At 37.3% G+C, this 19423-nt stretch overlaps 1 long non-coding RNA gene across 1 annotated transcript; it reads left to right on the top strand.

Annotated features, from left to right (window-relative positions):
- The first annotated feature begins 1022 nt into the window (after positions 1-1022).
- On the top strand, positions 1023-17197 carry LOC134550266 (uncharacterized). The gene is made up of 3 exons (XR_010080297.1): positions 1023-1818; positions 4183-4293; positions 15063-17197. It is a non-coding gene; the product is annotated as an uncharacterized LOC134550266 (long non-coding RNA).
- Positions 17198-19423: the final 2226 nt, after the last annotated feature.

Here is a 19423-nt window from a genome sequence, read left to right as displayed (position 1 = left end):
TTTTCCCTATGAATATTGATCTTGATAGTTAAGGATACTTTAGCTGTTTTGACCACCATGACTTCTGGTTGAATTCAAGAGGCCAAAGGAATAGCCCCGCTTCAATGCACCATGCAAGTTACTGATGGGCACAATCCCCATTTGAGTCACTTTGTCATTTTTTCAGGAAGTTGCCCTGGATGGCCATTCTTTAAGAAATGGTGGGTTAAATAAAAAGGACACATTTCAGGCAATTTGAGAAACTGCTCTCATTTTATTAATTTTTCCAACACAGATATCCAAATATTACTGGAAAACAGACAAGCAACCACAGTAGGGTCCTTGAATTCCCTCAACTAAGGGTAACTTTGCACAACAGTTATACACTAACAACACTAAAGGGCCTCCTCCGGAATAAATGCTGATAAACATGTCTCATGAAAACTTGGACTACCTATTCTCCTAAAGTGCATCTACAAGGACCTCCATCCTTACAAAACCATTAAAGCTACAGCTGACTGCATAACTACACTAAGTCCCTAACAGCCTAGGCTTCTGTCTTTGAGGTGATCTAAACAACCTCTCCTTACAATAGCATTAAAACTATAGCTCACTGCATAACTACACTAAGCCCTTTACAGCCTTAAACAGATAGGTTTCTATCTTCGAGGTGATCTAAGCAACCACTCCTGAGCAGGGTGCTCCTGCCAGAAAACATTTTCACTCCGACCACATTGGATTAAACTGCAGCATTTATCAAAACGTGAGTCATCTACAGACAGCAGACACCAAGAATTTTTGTTAAAAAATTAATAATAAATCTTGTGCTCTATGGCTCAAACCAATCTCTAGTTTCTAGAGCCAGAGTCTTATGCCTTTCTTTTGATCTGATAATGGCTGTTGTCACTTGCAATATACATATTCATAGCTAGATGGATTTGGGATTTGATCCTTATGATAATTGCTGTGGTTTGGTTTTCTTTTTTTTTCCTTTTGTGTGCATTTTTTTCACTATGTAGCCAAGACCCTAAATATAGATAATCAGACATTAAATTAGATAGTTCAAAACAGTCATTTAAATGTACAAAGAGACGTTCAGGGCTCTATGAACAGAAAAGGTGTATATAATACAAATCAGACCACTCTCTCTTGCTGTTAAACCTGTACACTCACTCAGAGTCGCAGAACCTTCCTTCCCTCTTCCATGGAGGCAGACGTGTGATGGAGGAATGGGGACACAAAGGAAAGTGAGCAATAAGGACTACTGCTGCTTCTCAGTCTGTCAAGTATGAATACTTAGTCATGTACACAACTGGAGTAACCAGCCTAGGAAGCCTTTATTACTCCACATACCTGTGAGAGTCGGGGCCCGAGGGTCCCTGGTTTTGCCTCACGACCTTCGTCAAGGTCCCCTGTCAAGGAAGGGACTGTGTACAAGGGGTTTGGGCCTAACCCATGGTGTGTGTGTACCAAGCATTGAACTGCAGGTGTGTCCTCCGGACCGGAGCTGGCTCCCATGGGAACTTGTACACAGACAATGGACGGCTGGACAGCCTGTGCTTACCAGCGGCCAGGCCCAGACCTGCTTGTCCCAGACCTGCCTGACCTGAACGGTTGCACCTGATTCCCAGAGCAACGGGGCTCCTCACAATGACTCTTGGGTGCTCCCCCAGCATTAGCGGGGTGCCCCACACTTCTGTCTGCATTGGCCGGGTGCCCTCCGCTTCTGAAATGACTATAAAAGCTTCCCCCTGCGACTCACACTTTGAGATCTCCCCACGGACAGAAGACGGATCCATTGGCCAGACGCCACGTCACGAGGACGTCGCTCTGCCGTTGGTAGCTATATTCCCCTGCCCCCCTTTCCTCGTTCTGTATCCTATTTTTCCTTTCTCATTCCCTCTATCACAAGTGTTGTTGGCACTCAATAAAGGTGCATTTGTTATATGATTAAACTGTTGTCCCCTCGAGTACTTTTTGCACTCTGAGATCACACAAACCTATAACGATTCCTGCTTGGATTGTGACAATACCTTGCTGCCAGCACCTTTTCTGCCAACATATTTACTATAATCTTAATGCTCCCACTTTAGCTCTGTGTTTCATTGCTGAGATTTGGTGTAAGGGAAGAGATGAACAGTATCAGGGGCATGCCTGTGTGTTCTCAGATGAAGAGAGATGTGACTTCTGCTTGCATTTGGAAACTTAACACACCTGAACAGGATTTGTCTCTGAAAAAGTAAAATAGTTTTAGGGGTTTTATAAGTATGCTGGTAGCCAATTTACAGACTTACACCTTTAGCACCATTTCACTGGACAGTCTGTCCCTGACTTCAAGTAGTGTTACACTAGCAGACTTGGACATTAACAATACCCATTTAAGTCTTAGGTGATGTAACCGAAAAAGTTCACTGAAGCTTTTCCTCCAATAGTGAACAGAGCAAGTGGTGTTCCTTGCACTACATGGGAAATAAGCCACATTCCTGTGGCACTCTCCATTCTCTTTCTCATCTCAGAATAAATACAAGAGCACCTGAAGACTGTACCCATGGAAAGCCTACCACAATGTAAGACAAGATCATTTATGTTGATTTTTTCTGATCTTTCTTGGATTTTTTTTTTTTACTTTTAATTTGGTACAGTGATGTTTTAAGCAATGTGGTAGGTTTTATTTCTTCCAGAAATAAATATTTCAAGGATTACAAATGCATTACCACACATACTGTAAAGGGGTAAGGATTTTCAATATGCTATTGCTGCCTTTTTTCCCAACCTGGAAATGAAACTCAAGATAATTTTATTAAGAAGGTAATATAAAAGAGGATCTTTAATGAGGATCTTCAGGGGAAGTTGTGGAAAGATGTCCAGAAAAGCCCACCCCTACACGGATGTGTACACATTTAGAGGTTTCAGGAAATTAATGTAATTGATAAAAAGAACCAATTAGGAGGACAAGTGGTAATGCAATTTCCCTCAAGGTCAAGCCCCTTCTCTGGAGTCTCCCATTTGGTATTAGTTGCATTTTGTCCATGAGAATGTATCTCAAAGAGTTTTTCTCAACCTTGGTTCCCAGGAAGAACCAAGGTAGCATGGGGCCTTGTACCCCCTGGGGCTTGGAGCTCCAGAACTTGTTTTGTCTTTCTGCTTAGGAAAAGGCCATGGAAAAGGACTGGGAACACTAGCTACTAATACAATAGGCTGCAGAGCTGCAAATACATGTGTGGAGAATACAGACAGCATATAAAAGAAAGAAAAGGCAAACCCCAAATGACATCACTGTACATAAAGCTGAATTTAAGATTCCATTTCAGACTATTTATTCAGAAAGATAAAATTACTCTCCTAATTCAACTTCTTAAAAAATACCTTTTTTTTGGTTGAGAAGAAAATCATGTAAGTGGTTTAAGGGTTATAATTGCTTCAAGTCCATGGAAACAGAATATTTTCAGCCTCGAAGCTCAGAAAAATACTTGTTACATGAAGTCTCAAATTCACAAAGTATTTTTTACTTCAGTTCCTAAAGAATGCACCAAGAAAACTTAAAAAAAAAAAAAAAAGGGAAAAAAGAAAAAAAAGAAAAAAATAAAGCTAATCCTGCTAGGCCTTAGGCACTTCTCAAGCCAAATAACCTGGATGGAAGAGATTAAAAGTGGTTGGTTATTAAAAAGTTCACAGGAAACAAGAATTGCTGAAATGAATGTTGCCCAAAGCACTGTTAAACTGTAATGCTTTACGTGTGCATGCAGCTTAAGACAAGATCAAAACTTCTGAGACTAACTTTTAGGTAACCAGCACTGACAGCCTAGCACAGCAGACCTCAGATTCAAAGCCAGCTTTTGAAGCTGTGAAAATAGCTCTCTGCTGAGGTCGGCTCTGCCATGGAAACACACTAGGAAATACACTATTAGTATTTCACACAGCCAGATAAACCTGTTTTAGCTGCACCTAGACAAGACATAATCAAATCTTCAGTAGATCATAAATAAACCATTAATTTGAAATAACATGTCACAAGAGAGGAATAACATTAGCTAACTTAAAATGCCTCTACAGTAAACCTTTGTGCTTTTACCAGCTACCTGATGGTGAATTTGTAGTCAAGTCTAGACAAATACAGATAATTAAGCCAGATTATTTTAGAAGTCTGCTGTAGAATGAAATGAATAGCAACCCTGAAAGTGCATTTTCCTTTCTATTTGGCAGGGAGCATGTCCTCATCAACTATGTCTGCATGTGGCTCAATTACTCTCTACACTATCCAGGAGCTGCAAACTGCCAGACAGAGAATGCACAGAACTAATAAACTACAGATTTGTATGTATTTTTCATCTAATACCTTTTGACAGACATATTTTGCTTTGTATCCTGAAGAAGTAGCCAGATTTATGTATGGTGCAATCTAACATAATTACTGTTTTGAATGGTATTTGTATATTGACTTTCAAATTCATTGTCTAACCTGACCTAACCATCTTGATGTCCCCTTTGATCAAAAAGAAAGAAATAAGTGCAATAGGAACTTACTCCCACAGATGTTAGACATGATTCCAAAAGTCTCTGCTCTCTGTAGAGAGCTTAGTCAAATAACTCATATCAGAATACACATTTTAGATAACAGTATTTAGGGAAGATTAATTTCTTCACTGTCTTTTGGGTTGTTTTTTTTTATTTATACCAGAGTATTGCTGTTAGTTTGTAGGGTTGGGAGTTTTTTTGGTGTGTAGTTTATTTTATTTATGGTATCTATTTTTGTCTTCCCAGAATTACAAAATCACAGAATCATTTGGGTTGGATCTCTAAGATCCTGCAGTCCAAACTTTGACTGAGCCCCACCTTGTCAGCTAGACCACAGCACTGAGCCCCACACTCAGTTGTCTCTTGAAAGCCTCCAGGGACAACACTCCACCATCTCCTTGAGCAGTTCATTCCAATGTTTAACATGCCTTTTCATGAAGAAATTCCTGCCAATGTCAGACCTGAAGCTCCCCTGGTGCAGCTTGAGGCCATTTCCTCTTGTCCTCTCACTTGTTGCCTGGAAGAAGAGGCTGATATCCACCCACTAAAACCTCCTTTCAGAGGGTTGTAGAGAGCAATAAGGTCTCCAGTTTAGGGGGTTTGATGAATACAAATTCCTTAGGAACAGAGAGGGACAAAGAAAGAATTTATTTTTTAGTAGCATTCATTCAAGAATTTTATGAATTTATCAGCCTTCCTCATTTAAAGATGTGGAATATACATTGTATCTGTAAACCTTTTGTTCCTGTTGTCAGCAATACAATAGCAAATTTGAACATTCTCTATCCTTTAGAACAGTGTATTAGCACTTGAGCACTGAAAGAAAAGGATCTGATCATTAACATTCCAGTGTTCAAGGGCCTAGAAGCCTGTGGAGGGCTCTGATTGTGCTTTTCTCATTTTTCTTGAAGCCCATCACTGTCTCTGGTTGGAGGGAAAAAAAAGGAGTGAAAGGGCTTCAAGGCATTAAACAAAGGTGATGAAATGATTTATTGCTCTCCTTATTTGCACCACATCAGTTTCCTACCCAAGAAGCAGATAATGGCTCCACATCAAGAGATTCAACAGGCATATAAATTCTTAAGCTTCAGTGACTGTGAAAAGCAAAGGACATTAAATGGAAAACAACCAGCTGTATTGAAGCTAACATTTCAAACATCCTGCTAAGATTATTCGTTAATAAGAGTCCAGCGGCAGCATGCCTAATGGCTAAAACAGCCAAAGCAAACTATTTCTGGCACTATAAAAGGACTTTACAAATTGCTATTCATGTTATTCATCAAAACTGGGTTTCTTTACATTAATTTAAACTATAAGAACTGGGGAATTACAAAGAATATTTCATCACAAAAAAATGCCTTAAAACATAACACTTATAAGAAATAACCAGAGAGGATTTAAAAGTTTGCATCAAAATCATTTTCTCCAAACATGTGCCAAATATTTAGACAAATCCATTTATGCTAATGACATTCGACTAAAAGAATGTCAATGAAATACTGTAAAAATATCAAAATAGTATCCTTTCATATTTATGGAATGAAATGTTTCTGTCTAAAAAGTAGGAACTTTAAGAATCTATAATTTTTCTGACTTATGTTAAACAATTACTTTAGAACAAAATGAATGAAGCCTCAGGGAGGCCTGCTTTTTACCATGAATTACAGAAGCACAACAGATTAAACAGTCAGATGTATGTGCTTATGGTTGGCTAGGTGAATCACTCTCTCATTTTGGGTGTTCTACAACACTGATTGGTTTTGGGTTTTTTATGTTACCTAGAGAAGCATCCAAAGAAAAAAATGTTTTCAAAAAATCAGAGCCTTGTAGAGATCAAATGAAGAAGTTCAAAATTGAAAGTTGAAAAATACAGAATTGATCATTTTTACACTGTTCTAATTCCTAATTTTTGCTGGTGCAAAAAGAACATTAATACATTAGGAGGATATTTTTAGTGCCTTGTCAAACCTGCAGCTAATTTGTCTTTCTGTGTACTTTTGAAAAATAAACTCATATCCTTTAGTTGTGTCTGAAATTTTCGCCAGATGATCCATGTATTTATTCTAATGCAGGTCTATTGCTCACTGAAAACTGGGAGTAAAATAATAATATCAGAGTCTGATATTATCTGCATGTGTATTAACAGTTCTTGAGATTCTTATGCTGTAAATTAATGCCCAATTTCAGAAAATGTAAACCAGATATTTTGAAAAGTACCTCTAGAGTCCATTCAGGAACTAGTCAATGAAGATTCATAAAAGCACCTACAGAAAAAAAATTGGAAAGGGAAAGTACAAAGTAGTGTAAGTTGTTAGGAGAGAAATTGATTGCAGCAGTAGCCCACAGCAGAAATATATTCAAACATGCAGTTTGCAAAGTTTAAGTTGTATATCAAAATCATTTATTCTCTTTATTTACACTTATCCTGGAACTTCTGGAGTACATCTTGATCTTGAAAAGTTGCCTCAGATCCTTCTATTTAATATCATCTGTGTTCTTTATTAACTTTCTCAAATCTTTTCCAGTTTATCAATGAGCATATTAAATGGAAGTCAGAACTCTGGCCTCTAGAGTCAGAACAAGATACCTCCTATCTACTTATATAATTGTTAATTTTCATTATTCTTTGTTATAGACTTTTTGTCAGATTTCCAACTACAGACCATGTTCTCTACATAATAATTTATAAGAATTTTTCAAGTGAAACATGATGGAGTCAGTGTCTCTTTAATTGCATGTGTTTTTATCTCTGAAAGCTCTTCTAAGATCAAGAGATATTAGGAAATTAAATTTAATTCAGTGTGTCAAATGGTTCATTGGGATGTGAAAATAATATATGCATAAGATGTCAGAAACTATAACATCTTAAAAATTTCACAAAATACACTGTCTAATTCTTGTGAGTTGATTGCTCTCCAGACTTTGGTCCTGCATATACTGAGATTCTTCAGACTTAATTGACTTCTATAGAACTGAAAGTGCTAAGTACCATACAATATTGAGCTTTCCACGTTTTACTCCTTTTGTTTTGTATTTTAAGGCAAGAAATCACTTGATCACATATGGAATTGAAAGGACCACCCAAGAAGTCTCATTAAAGTTGAGATTCCCACTTTCAAATATTGAGTTACATGTATGGTTAAGGTTCTGATCTTCACCTAAGATACATCAGTATGGTTTCTTTTAATTCAACGGAACCAGGCCAGTTCAGCTCATCTAATGATGTGTGAACTCACACTTTTTTACTAAGGATATGAGCTCAACTTAAGATGTTTTACTTTGAGAATAATTCTCTTCCTCTTTTCCAGAAATGAGTTCATACATTTGAAGGTTTTTGCCATTTTTAAAATTATTTGTTTTACTTGTATTTTTTTCAAATTTTTTCAGCCTTTGCAAGTACAATATAACATAATAAATATTTATTTCCAATTAAAACCATAAAAGAGGTATGCATATTAAACATTTCCATAACATTCTCACAGAGTGTTGTGCTTAGTTTGGCGTATATGGGTAGATTGGCTCTGATCCTAACAAACAGAATTGTGACTTCAGCCAGAATGTAGGACTTTGACCTGGATAGCATCCTAACAAAATTTGGACACATAAATACAAGAGTGTCATCAGATGGGAAGGGATTTACCATTTAGCTGTTGGTTGTGCTTCCATGCCCACACCATTGCTTCTCCTCCGCCTTCTTCCCTAATGTGAAGTGAAAGGTATTGTTATACTCAACTGATAGTTTAGCTAATAAAAGGTGTTAAGCTGAATAATTTAATTTTGGATGGGAATAAGAAAAAAATCACAAGCAGTACTACACTTGACATACTAATTAAGATAGTGTGTCCCAGCTATATGTGCAAGCATTTTGCCATCTTTTGTTAAAAACCGAAGTCAAATAGGTCATTTGTTTGTTTTAGCTGTTGGTTTTAGCTCATTGATGGAATTTTTGCATGGAGAGAAGGATTGTCTATCACCACTCTTGGGTAGCATGACAGGACCAGGAACATTATCTTGTTGTTTTGCTCTGAGAAGTTTTTCCAGATACTTGGTTGTTGAACAGCTTGAGGACCCAAATGAAAATCAGGGTTAAGGACATTAAATATGTGAATGAACAGTGAATTTGAGCCCTGATTCATGCTTAAATACTAAATTGTTGTGGCTTAATGACAAATAAGGAGAAAATGTCAAACTAAAAATTTCCCTCTTTTTTTTTTTTTTTTTTTTTTTTTTTTTTTTCCAGTAAACTATTTACATTGTAATTTGCAGCAGTAGTTTGCTCCTGCTTGATTTACACTACAGGAGGGTTGATGGCTTGAAAAATTGCCAAACAATGAAGAAGAAAACCCCTTTAACTCATAAAGTTCTTTCCTGATTTTTCCCCTTGACTCTCCTTTAACTAGTGATCTTAACATCATTGGTTCCAGAGCAGTGCATCAAGTTGTTGTAGAAAATGTTCCAAAATAATTTAGCTATATATTTTGAAATCCTCCTATATATTTCTCCAGTCCAGAGAAATGTATTGGTACATTTGCATGAAGATTGAGGACAATCCTCCAAAAACTAGAATGTCAGAAACAGAACAGAAAGTAAATCTTATGAAATTGTTTTGATTTATTCTATGACAAGATGTCAACACTGAACTTCCCAGATTTGGAGATAATTCAAACCAAAGAGTTTCATCGTTACATGAAGTTGATTAATGTTGTTATCTCCATGTGTTGTGATTTACAGATAGTTAGCATACATAGATTTTAAGTGTTGAATTTACATTGTTGAAAAGTATCATAGCTGTAAAGGGAAGTCAAGTAATGTTGCAATCTAACAAATTCACTGTGAAACAACACCTATGCAATTTATAAACCATAAAGGAAAATCTTCAGTTTTGGTCTAGGAACTGCCAGTCTTTAAGAGAACCTAGACAAACATTTTCACACATGGGAGAGAGAAGGAAAGGGATTACTTCCAGTGTTCACTGTTGACATCTAACATTTATTCTGCCTTTAACGCACTGCCATTTTTGAGAATTGATTTTTCCCAGTTTGCATGACAGCAAGTGTTTGGGCATACACAATTCCATGGAACATTTAGCCATAAACAAGCTTTATTTTGATCCATTTACAGAGAACTGATATTGCTGTAAGACCACTAAAGGCAATGTGTAAGAATTTAAATGAAAATTGTTTTTCTGAAGCCACAAGAACTGCTCCCTGGTGTCCAGTAGTTTTTATGAGCCTTTGCAAATAGGCACCAGCACTGTTAACAGACTGTGATGACATAAGAAACATGTTGTATAATACACTAATTTTATGTTAAAGCAATCATATTATTCATTTTAATAATGAAATATAATACACTGATAATTGGTAGCACATTAGTTTTTATAGGAAATGGAATTGATGAGAACAAATCAAGTGTATGCTATCCTGTTGTATGGTAACTTCTGCTAAGGACATGACAGGGAGGTCTATAAAAAAAGGCTTTCACTTACAGTAAAAGCATCAATAAGGCTTCTGCAAAGGTTGTGAAATGTAAAATATCTTTTTTCAGATCATTTGCTTTTGTCCTAATTAAGGAGGAAATACTGTTAATTCTAAAGTTGTTTGAATACTTTCATAGTTATCATAAATAAGCATTCTCTCAGTTGTAAATGGGAAGCACTTTAAACTGTTAACAAGACCATGTGTTCAAAAAGAGGACTTTGCACTAAGTTGGATTGGTATTACATGCACAAAAAACCTTTTCAAATTGAGGTTCATGGCAGCAAGTCCCTTCAAGCAGCCTGAAGTCTAGTAAAATGATTGATTGGTTTGAATTAACCCCCTCTGAAGTACCAACTTACCTTTCACATTTAAGTTTTTATAACCAAGTAGAATAGATGCATATGTAGAAAACTATAGCACAGATTATGAAATTCAAATTGTAGATGCCATTATAGTTACATAAGCCAACCTTGCAGAACTTGCAAGGTAATATTTTTAAAATAAAGTCTGTGATTTCATGCTTTCTCTTTATTCAGGGTTGAAAAGAGTGAGAGCACTGGGAAATGAAGGCTCCCTGGTTCTGCAACTAGTTCTTAAGTTATCAAAATTTACATGCGTCCTTTCACATTACAGAATCTCTTCAACTTAACACACTTGGTGATTTTATGCACTATAATTCCTTTCATTGAACCGTACGGCACTAATGACTGTAGAATCTGAACATGTTTTGTGGTTGAATACATTAAGCCTGTTCTCCTGCATAAAGTAGGGAAATGCCATGCCAGCCATTTAAAACCCAAAGATATTCATCAGAGAGGGAAAGAAAAGCTAAAGAAGGACTTTTAGCACAGCTTTGCCATGCAAAGGTGACTTGTGTAGTTCAATTAGACTTATCACTGCACTCCTCCCCGCCCCTAGTTCAGGGATGGCAGTGCACAGACCCTGTGGCATTGCCTCTGCACCCACCACTGCAGATGTGTGTAAAAATCTAATGTAAGGAAGACAGTTGGACAGAACTGTAGGTATAAACCTACAATATATAATGCAGAAAATATATAGTTAATCAAACTCATCTAAAGCTGAAAAAGTATTTGCTGGTTAATCTCTCCCTTCACCTTCTTAGAGCCATGGATCTCTCCTTCCTGATACTTTACCATATAGTCTTTCTTTAAAACTTAGCTTCATTTCTCCTCTGTCTTTTCCACTGAAGTAGTGTATTACTGTGTTTCAGTTAAAATGCCTTGTATTTCAGCTTAATTATCCCGAATGGAGTAAAGCATTGATAAGGTTAGTCTGCATGGGTAGTTGACGTGTTTGCATTCTATGGTTACAAGAATTACTTTCTGCCTGCTGGAAATACAGTTTTATGGGCTAAGGTAAAAATAAGATGCCTGTGTTGGTATGACATAGCAGCTAAACTGGGATTTTCAGGGTTACAGCTTCTGATTTAAACATGTAATGTCTATCTAAGACCCAGTTCACCAGCCTGGTTTTTTTTTTTTTTTAAATCTAGCCCTAGGAGAGATTATAATATATAGCTCGCAAGAAATATAGTGTAGTTATTGATGGGTGTAAGTTGCTAATTTTCCTTGACATAATCCTGTTGCTCAACATCAAAGGCAGCAAATAAATGAAAAAGTTGGGGGGAAAAAAGATGAATGAGGATGTCACTGCATCAATCTTGTTTGCAGCCAACTGAGCTCCACACAGACAGGAAAACTCATTTTAGGATTTGGCTTACGCAACACATATATTCATCTGGATCCCACATAAGAACTTGCAATTTGCTGCTTCATCTGATCCGGAGTTTTTGGAAATGATTATATTTTCCTGACCCTTCCTGTCAGATCTTAATTGTATGGTTGTTAGAGGGATAAATGTTAATTAGGAATGCTGTCTGCTATCCTCATTTCCCTCTTCCCCTCATCCTGTTCTGCTTAATCAAATTTTAACTCTACTTTAATTATTGCTTAACCATTTGGCACTGCTTAATTCCTAAAAAACAAACAAAAAACCCAACCCAAACTCACACCTTTCCTAAATAAATCAAATTTAACCTTCCCTTAGCAAAGTAATATTATCAAATAAAAATGTACTAACTTTGAAAAGTGCATACAGTTTCAGCTATTGTGCCCATACTTGCTGGGTTTTAAAGCAGTACAGTCACAGTTTCCTATTTTATTTTCCTCTTTTTTTTGGCAGAACTTTGTATCTCACCTTCCCATACTCAATACACCAAGTATAGCTCAACCATCTGTATGTGCCAGCAGGTGCAGTCAGTTGTAGGGCCACCAGGTGTGAATGGCCTGCCTTATAAAACATTCATGCCTTTGCTGTAACTGAGTCCTTGCAAGCTAAGACATTAGCAGGCCTTCAAAGAGTCTTGTAAATCATTTTGCTGCACGTTTTGATGAAGTAAAACCCAACAGTACAATTATAGAGAGTGGCTGTGAGCTCTGATTTCAAGAATAAGGCCAGATCATTTGCTGTGTATTTGCTGTGTGAAGAAAAAGACTGAACAAATCTACAGCTAGGATGGGAATTCTGATTTTTCTAACGACCAAGTAAGTGCTGACAGGAAGCAAGGCACAGCTTTCTAACACAAAACCCCAGTGGTAACTGGTAAGGTGAGCCTTCCCAAGCAAATGAAGTGGGTGAGTTGGAATCACATTTATGTATTTGAAGTCTGATTTCATGTGCTTGGCTCAGTTCTAAAATTAATCTCTTACACTGTCGCCTGTTTAGAAAATCCTTTTTTCCTACTTAACAGCTGCTACCTGTCAAATGACAGCTAAGACCCAGTAGGCTCCAGTAACAGTGTCTTCTCCAGCCAAATCCCCTGTTTCAGCTGAGGAAGAGAGCACAACCTGAACTGCTATTTATTGTTGTTAGTTTGCTTTTTAGTACCTGAGATTTCTGTCTAAAGAAGGCATTTTTCTTTGCTCTATTGTAGTTTTTTTCTGTCAGGGGGTGACAAGAACTTCCTTGTGCATGTAAATAATCTTGATGGGGAAGGCAACACATAATAGCAGTGATATATGGCTGTCCCCACAACCTTGTATCTGGGATTAACACCTGACTTCATGCCTTAAGCTTAAAAAGGACATACACATATAGCTAGGATTTCCAAACTTAACTCCCTAAAGCATCAAAATAATTTTGGAACATGTTTTCTACCACTCATCTGGTGGTAAGTCTATTTGTGGGAGAGGCTGGCTCTGCTAAATTGTTGAATTAAGGGCAAAATCTGACATTTCAGTAACTGTTCCGAAGTATCAGTCCAACATCTCAACCTCAAAATGGTCTTCCCATCCTGAAGAAAATGTCTTGAAAGTTTCCATGCTTTCATGGTGTTGTGAGTTTTGCCTTGCAGATACAAACAACTTGCAACAAAAATCTGGCATTGGTCAGTATAACTTGGTGTATATGCTGAGCATCATTTTATTGGGAAGTTTTTGTACAAGAAAGAAACAGGATGAATGCATAGATGTATAAGAGCTCAAAACAATAATCAAACAAATTGATCAGGCCCATCCTGATACAAAGTATGTCCTTTAGTTAGCATTTTAAGCATTAGAGGAAATTTACTCCCAGGAAAATACCAATAATCTTGTACTTCCACTGTAGTGTTAAAATTTGTTTAAGCTGCCCAGAGTTCAGTGGTTTTGCTGTGAAGTTAGCTTTTACCAGAATCTCACACATCTGCTTCCCAGCCTCTCAGTAACACAAGCTAGCTTTCTGTGTCTTGTCAAAGAGGCCCTAATTAACCTCCCCTCATTGTAGACTGACATGATGCATGACATCTTGTAACTGCTGAAAAGATATGATGAGTTGCTTGTTCCACAGTTCATGATAAAACACTGACTGATGGCAATCCGACCTGCCTGGGGGTTGTTGTTTCAGTTTAGGCTGGTGACGAGGGACTCGTGACCATGAATAAACATTTTTCCTGAAGAGTTGATGATGGTGGCACCATTCTGTTTCATCACCAAGCAGGCTGCCTGAGACAAATGTATTGATACAATCAGATCCTGCAAGTATTTCTGCTTTAGTCTTTCCATGTGCTACTGTGGGTGGGATAGTGAGAGATAATAAAGAACAAGTTTTCAAAGAAAAAACTTTAAAAAAAATGTTTAAAAAAAAAATATGTGCACTGAGCAGGAATAATAAATATTTAGCGACCCATTTATGGAAATTTCATCTAGAAAACAGAATATATTACTTGATGTTAGGTAGTATCTGTGTTTGAAATTAGCTGACATTTTTTATTTCTAATCTTGTCAGTATTCTAATCATACATTAGTTTCAAACTATTTCAGTATCATGCATTTCCATGATTCAAACTCAAATTTAAACACCTATCTTGTGCATATGTTCTCTTATAATTTTCTACAAGTTTTTTTCTTCCTTTTTCTTAGGCATCCTATGTTCAGCTTTGTAGTTCACCACTTTTCCATCTCTACTTACAAACCCTGACTTTTCTTTCTTTTTCAAGTGAAACCAATGCTCCACTTTTCCACTGCAATTTTCATTTTTTGCTCCTCTCCTTACATGAACAGTTGTTTCATACCTCAGTTAGAAGTTCTCAGTACCAAAGTAGGTAAAATACCATTTAAGGACTGCACAGAAAAAAATGTGCTGTTATCTAAATTCTTATATGGTCCTAAGATATTTAAGAAACAAAGCAGGGTTGAAACACTGAAGAAAATTACTCTCATAAGAAACTGGAAAACAATCAGAAGAAATTTTTTCTTGAGTTTTCTTGCACCCTGAAATTTTAAGAATAATATTTCCACATGAAGGTACATTTTCATATGTACATGAATATGTGTTTTATCAAGCATTAATGAAGATGAAACTTCAAATCTCAGTGTCAAAGGATAAATGAAAAAGAAGTGATTATGATTTGTAGCTGTAGGACTGGAAGCAGATGGACAGCCATGTGGTATATTTCACATTGTTCATGGCAACACACTCTCTACCAGCATTTGTTTTGGCAACAGCACATATGACACATTAATAATATTTGGAATATTTCACAAGACATGAAAACAGAGGTATTGATGAAGAAAAAACTGTCCTTCGCAGGTTCTCCTGGAGATCTTGTCTTCAGGGGTTGCATCGAAACTGCGGCTTCAAATCTTGGAGGAAAAAATGAAGAGCAACTAGTTCTAAACATCTTCCCAGTACTACTTCCTTCTTTGACTGAGTCAACTACCTTAGTTATATAAAATATATTCCTTTGTTTTTTTCTCTCAACTCCCTAAATCTATCAAAATAGATTTAGAATAAATGGAAGCTGCTTATGCAGGAGTGCAAAGCAGAAGTAGGAAATCAAAAACCAGCAAACTGACAAACTGAACTGAACTGGGATCTGGGGTAAGGATTTGTCACTTGTAAGTTGTCATGTTTCCTGCTAAAGCAAAACAGAGGAAAGGAAAAAGGTTCTTCTGGGATACAGCAAGAATGCGTCCCACACTAAAATTTGTTATCTATAGGTTGCTATACCTAAAATTTTTGATTTGAAATGTTTTATACATTAAAAAATCAGTAGCCTTGTGACAGGATAAAACCTACCCAAAAGCACAGCTCAGATAAAATGAGGTCTTTATCTGTCATCTCCAACTGATTTGGTGATTCTGATGTACACTGGAAAGACAAGGCAGCATAAATAATTATCATGAGGGACTCTTACCTGAAAGTCCTGCTAGATGAGATATGAACCACATCAGCCCCTTTGTAATGGTTTAGACACGCACTGGAAAGAACTGAATACAAGTTGTTAACCCCATTGGGTGGATCCTGGTAACACATTTTGGGCTGAAGTTCAGAAGACAGCATTACCTCAGGAAGCCACTGCTGATGGACTTAATAAAGGGTGCAAGTTAGCCAGACTGGGAATGGGTGGCCAGCAGGATTATGTGAGGGCTACTGACCATTTAACTCAGAAAGCAAGCATACAAGCAGCAGTAGCTCCTCAGTGGGGACACGTCCACAGGGGTCCCGTGCTGCAATAGGCTGAGGACCATCCCGAGGTGGGATGGTCACACACGCAGCGAGACACTGCCACAGCTCAGGCACCCAAGGAGACTGCCTCATTCCAGTGCTCCAGGGTGAGAGGCACACACAGGGCCTTGTGTGTCCTGGTGTGTGTCCTGTGTGTGGCAGGACAGATCTCTACACTGCTATAAACATTCCCCTTAGAAAGTGATATGTAAGCTTTATGTCACTGTGTTGACTGGTTCTGATCTTCAGTTACTCTCACACCATTCCCACCCTTCTAGGGACAAGCCTACATAATAACATCTCTACTGATTTAATTTTTGACTTCCCCTAATCTTTCACCTAGAGAGTAAGGAGTATTTAGAAAAGAGAATATAGACATAGTTTAAAATATTACTATGCTGACAGAGAGCTCATTGCTGGAAATGAGACCACCAGTCCCTCCTAACTTAGCATTCAGTGTCGAATCCTACACATTTCCATACAGAAGAGAGGACTCCGGGATCAGTGAAGCTTCTACAATATCTATTAAATAAAACTAAAAAATAATCTTTTTTACATCTTTAGTGACAGAAGTTGCTTTGAAATGGAAAGGTGACTCAGTTTTCAGGCTTAACTTCGTTTAGTTCTTCAGGTTTCCTGAAGTTCCAGAGATGTGCTGTGCCATTTGAGACCTCATAGAAATACACTGGAGTGAAAGCAAAGGCCCCAGCTAAAGTGACCTGAATTTTGGAATTTACATTGCAAGAAGAAATTTAGTTTCATGAAACAGATTTTTGTTGTGTGTGGGAACAACACAGAAAGATTCTCCCTTCTAATTTAATTACTAGTAAGCAATTACAAAATTTTTTCAAACTTACCTTGTTCACATTTTTTTCATATTCATCTGCTCACTGCAAGCAGCAAATGTCTATATTATGTTTTACATTATTTGTTACATTATCAAATCGTGATAATAGGCTCCCTGGGATAGAAGCTTTGTCACTTTATGTCAATTTGTGTTTTGGGAAGCAGATGGTCGACTTGTCAGATTGTCACTTCTTCTGAATCACTGGTGATGTCTCTTTAGAGTGGGGACCGTTTAAAGAGAGAATTTGTCACTTACAGGTGATACCTTCACTGTGAATGTGTGATAATGGCATAACAAAAAGTGATTTTTTTTTCTTTGTTACTGAAAGAGCAAGAATATATTGTCCAAATAAAAAATGTCTGAATAAGAATTTTGTTTATTTGAAACTTTTTCTTGCCGGTGATCACAATTAAGTGTGATTGTTAGTCTATACACAATTTTTCCATGTCTAGTCTCATTTAACAAGTAAAGCAACCTTGTTGCTTATTTGTAAATGGTTTCAGAAGAAATCTCCCACTATCATCTACAAGTCATAGCAAACAATCAAATGAATGCAATATGATACTAAAAATTTGAAAGTAATTAGCAACAACACTTTGATCTTTCCACATTACACTGTAATATTAATATATTAAATCTAAATCTAAATTAGATGTCAGTGTAACTTCAAATTTAATCAGTATAGGGCTTCATCTGCTTCTAGCTGTATAAGTAGTAATAGCATTCTGTCGCTCTTCCTTATTTGCATAAACAAATTAAATTCATCCTTCAGAAAACAGTCTTATCGCAGAGATCACAGGAAAAAGCCAAAAAATTGTAATGTAACCACACTGCCTTCCAAAACAAAAAAGTTATTGTCTTAAATTTAAACATTAAAAATATACTTATGATGCCTTGCATATATATTATGACGTAATCATATATTGAATATAATGTTACTACTTGCTTTACTTGGTTGTTGCCTGAAAAAAAAATGACAAGTGAATATATATTTGATTTACATAAATATTTTATTAGCTTATGTAAACAGTTGCTAAGTTTTTTTTCTTAATTGGAACACATTTTGTTTTTATCATCATCTTCCAAGTCAACTGCTAATAGGAGGGAATCAAAAATATATTATTGCACAATGTAGCCGATTTAAACATTTAATAAGCTGTAAAGAGGGAAGGTTTCAAAATACGTGTTTTAAAATTCTCACTATTCTTCTCTATTTTCCATTCTGTGTGTCTGACAGGATCTTGCACGTTGTTTTCCACTTGTAGTGTTTATTACAGTTCACCCAATTTGTTAGGAGCAATTTTTTGGGGTTTCTGCAACTGTTCATACTACAAGAAAATTGAGGGGGTTTCTGCTTGTCCTTTCAGAATTTGACCAGTTTCAGGATGAATGTTTGCAGGAACAAACTTTGATTATATTGGCTCCATCTGTCTTTTATTAAAAAAAAACCCAACCAAGCAACTAACTAACCCAAAACATAAATAGAAGCAAAAAAAGCCAAAATCTCAGGATGCAGGAGCAGGATTGATAGGAATGGACAATATTTCACTCTGCATGTCAATCTTGAAAATGTAATAGGGAAAATTATCCTTAAAAAGACAAGGATCAATGTTGTGGTATGGTTTTGGTCATTTATTTCATGTGAGTTTACTATGTTAAATGTTTTTTTATTTGTACCCCTATTCCTACTTCCACTTGGTTGTACCCTGGAATTCCCCCTCCTCCGCTTACCTGTCAATCCCCTACTACCCCTCTTCAGGAGCCTGCCTGTCATTTCGGAGCCTCTCCCCTGGGCTAGAAAGTTCTAAGGAGGGCATTGAGTGATAGGTCAGAACCAGAGGAAGTCCCGCCTTATCCTGCTGGGTTGGTTCCCGAGGATGCCTGTTATCCCTGGAGCCACTCCCCTGGTTGGCTGATCCCATGCCCCTTCCCCTTTCTCCATCCCCCTGTAAAAGCTGGTGTTAGCCAGCCATTGTCGCCTTGCTAGAGCTGAGGAGGTCTCGCAAGAGACACCAATAAACTCTTATGACAACTTCACAGAGTCCTCCCTCCCTTCCTTCCTTGCCTTGGTCTCCTCCTTCCCCCTGTGTCCTCCTGTGTTCCAGACAGGGACTCACCGGGTCGGTCCTGCTTGCGCGCCTCGGTGGCCGTGCCCAAAGCCGCCGTGGTGCCAGAGCTGGCCAGGCGGGCTTGAGAAGGGAGCTCAAGCAAGCAGGCACTGTGACAGATCAAAGTACTTGGGATTGGTGGGCAAGGTCTAAGCAACATGTTTATGTGAATTTAATTTCAATTTATCAGTAGTTGGTTCTATAAGAAGACCTTGAGTAATTTTGCTTGCTAAGATTTAAATTTAACACACTAATCTGATTTAATATGCAAGGCACTAAAATCCAGTGACACAACTGTGCAGTAATGAAATAAATCTGCTTGTGAAAACTTCTGTTAGAGCTGGAGGAAGCAGCTAAGACAGATTTTGGAGGCAAGTAATCCATATGCATTTAAAGCTTCTGCTACCAAAATGTTAGAAACAGCATTTTGTTAGCAGAAACTCTAAATACACCTCAATGGTTATGTGAAGGTAACACCTCAGATGTAA

This window comes from Prinia subflava, chromosome 4 (genome assembly GCF_021018805.1).
Source record: "Prinia subflava isolate CZ2003 ecotype Zambia chromosome 4, Cam_Psub_1.2, whole genome shotgun sequence".
NCBI lineage: Eukaryota > Metazoa > Chordata > Aves > Passeriformes > Cisticolidae > Prinia > Prinia subflava.
Note: the sequence above shows the minus strand (reverse complement) of the source record. Positions and strands in the feature narration are given on the sequence as shown.